This window comes from Limulus polyphemus, unplaced genomic scaffold, assembly GCF_000517525.1.
Source record: "Limulus polyphemus unplaced genomic scaffold, Limulus_polyphemus-2.1.2 Scaffold1920, whole genome shotgun sequence".
NCBI classification, from domain to species: domain Eukaryota; kingdom Metazoa; phylum Arthropoda; class Merostomata; order Xiphosura; family Limulidae; genus Limulus; species Limulus polyphemus.
Genome location: NW_013667530.1, coordinates 64,946 through 68,096, shown reverse-complemented (window position 1 = coordinate 68,096; position 3,151 = coordinate 64,946).

Below are 3,151 nucleotides of genomic sequence, written 5' to 3'. Positions count from 1 at the left end.
TACCTTACGTGATAGGAAAAAAATTAATCTTATTTTCGAAATCTGTGTAGCTGAATTATGGGAAATCCGTTATTAAAACCAAAACAACTTTTATGAAGTTTAAGTTCGCAGGCCTGTGTTATTTACTGTTTCTAGAACGTTCCTTTATACAGTTTATTAAGTTCTTTGACACATTTAGCTTTCTACTACATCACATTTTTCTGTAGTGAAACCTTTAGTGATGAATTTCCTACGTGTGCAGCCTATATAAACGCATTGAATTAAATACAACCCTATTAGCTTTTCTTCAGCCTGCCAACCAGTATGAAACAGTCTTTAGTCAACCATTTGTTATCTTTTTTATCCAAAGATGTTTTCTCCAACCAAGCAGAAAATCGAACTTCACTTAAAATATACCTTCATTATGACTCAGATTTCTTATTAGCTAAAGAAATAAAGTCATCACGTCACCTAATATAATACTCTTGCTCAGACAGTTAAGATTAATGTTGACGAATTGGCTCTTTCGCCATATTATAAGTTGTGAATTCCATGTGAATATGCTACCAACTATGAAAAAAAATAGCTTCATTACTAGAAATAAACGACTTTATAACACAAAATTTATTACTTTTTTCTAATTGGACACTCAACGTTCAGGAGCGGATGTACTGTCAGCTACTGTTTGTGTTTTAGTGGAATAAAGTTATGTACTGTCAGCTACCGTTTGTGTTTTAGTGGAAAGCTTTATTCCACTAAAACACAAACGGTAACTGACAGTACATAACTTTATTCCACTAAAACACAAACAGCAGCTGACAGTACATAACTTTATTTCCTATTAATGAATTATTTTTCAAATGTTGTATTTTTATGACAGTTTCAATATTAAATTTATTATTGTCAATGTTCTCTTTTGAAGCTTTTTTCGGTTTGTGTTTTAGTGAAACGCTCCTGAAGGAGCTGCAAAGCAAAACGCTGATTTATTTACTCGTTCATTTCTAGTATTAGTATGTATTTTTATACACCAATATGCACAATAGAAATTACGTAAAGAGATCATCATTTTTATCTATTTGACTTTTTTGCATCTGACTCTTTATTTATCTAACCGTCTATTCTATTCATCTGACCTTTTCTTCTGTGTTCATTTATTTATTTTTCATTATTATGATGACTCCATCTGATATTTCCTTTATCCATGCCCCCTAGTGGCACAGCGCTATGTCTGCGAATTTACAATGTTAGAAACCGGGTTTCGATACCCGTGGTGGACAGAGCACAGATAGCCCATTGTGTAGCTTTGTGCTTAATTACAAACTAACAAACCTTTATTCATCTAATCCTTGATTTTTATGTAATAAGATTTTGTTTCTATGTATCCGATCCTTTCTTATATATATATATATAATCTTTTTTTCATCCACCTGACACATCCTTTTATCCACTATGATATGACACTTCTCTTTATCTATCTGACCCCTTATTTGATACATCCGACTATTCCTTTTATTAGTCTGGTCATTCTTTTTATTAATCTATTCCTTGCTTTATCCATCTGTTTTATTTTATCCACTTGACCCTTTCTTTTAAACATCTGAATCTTCCTTTTATTTATATGACCTTTCCTTTAGCCTTTTGAACTTTCATGTTATCTATCCGGCCATTCCGTTTATTCCTCTGATCTTTTTTTTTGTTGTTGTTGTTCGTGTGACCTCATTTGACCCTTTTATGCCCTTTCATTTTATTCATCCGATTTTTCCTATTATCTACCGAACCTTTCTGCTCCCTGAGAACGGCAAACAGGAATTTTTGAAAGATGAATTTTCTTAATGTTGTTTAAGATACTTTCTTAGGTACAAAATTACTTTTCTCTTGTTCACTGTTTTTTATACGTTTACATTATTCTCTATTTAAATTATCTGAGCATGCGTACATACATACATATATACAACATATGTCTGTGTGTGTAGCAAATAAGTAATACGAAATTCGGTTCCAGAATTTAAACACTGGTATAAAAAACTCATCTCTCCAACGAACATAAAATTTTTATTCAAACAAATAACATATATGTATATACGCATGTGTGTGTATTGAAACTTTTAAGTTCAATATTAACACGAACAACGCTTATGACGCTCATGTATCGGAACAGTTTGTGGGCCTAATTAATATGTGCCATGCCCTTTATATATCCAAAACGTATTTTGATATCAGCTAATTAATTACCTTTTCCCAATTATAGAAATACAGCATGGAAAACCTTTGAAGTATAAAACGCCAAAAAGAAAATTAACGAAACTCTACCTAATTGGAAAAAAAACAAAAAACTTTACGTTTAGGTTTTCAAAAGCTGAAACCTTTTTCCTAGTTTTAATGACACCTATGTATGTTTGTACTTTGATGAGTTATACAGAGACTTAATTAGATTCAAGCAATTTATAGGAACAAATCAGAAACCATGGTAACGAAACACGATAGTGAATTCGATCAGTATTGAAAAAAACAAACAAACCTGGCAACATTTCAAAATGTTCGGTTGCAAAAAAAGTAACCCCTGTATTAGCTTTTAAATCTGTCGTTCACTGATGATTACTTGAACTGGTAGATCGATCAATAGAAAATAGTTTACCATACCATCACTAGTCTAATAAGAACATAGGACTTTCGACTACTGGTCTTGCAAAAACATAGGAGTTCTAATCACTGATATTACAAAGAAATATATCAGCTACCCAATGACGCTTCTGGGATTTTTTTATTGGAGGGTGCGAGTAGGAAGCAAAGATTTAGTTTGGAGCAGAAGAGGGGGGGAGGTCAAATGTTATCAAATACAAAAGAAATAAGCTCTTACTGCCTTTGAGAAGTGTCCTCAGACTCTTTGTACAGCATGGAAATGATCTGATAATATGGACTTTTATATTCTACTCAAAAGGAAATACAAAACTTTGTAGACTACTCCTACATAAATATGGACTTTTAATATTCTACTCCTACGGTAAAACAGAACTTTAGAGAACACTCCTACAGAAATATGGACTTTTAACATTCTACTCCTACGGTAAAACAGAACTTTATAGAACACTCCTACAGAAATATGGACTTTTAATATTCTACTCCCACGGTAAAACAGAACTTTATAGAACACTCCTACAGAAATATGGACTTT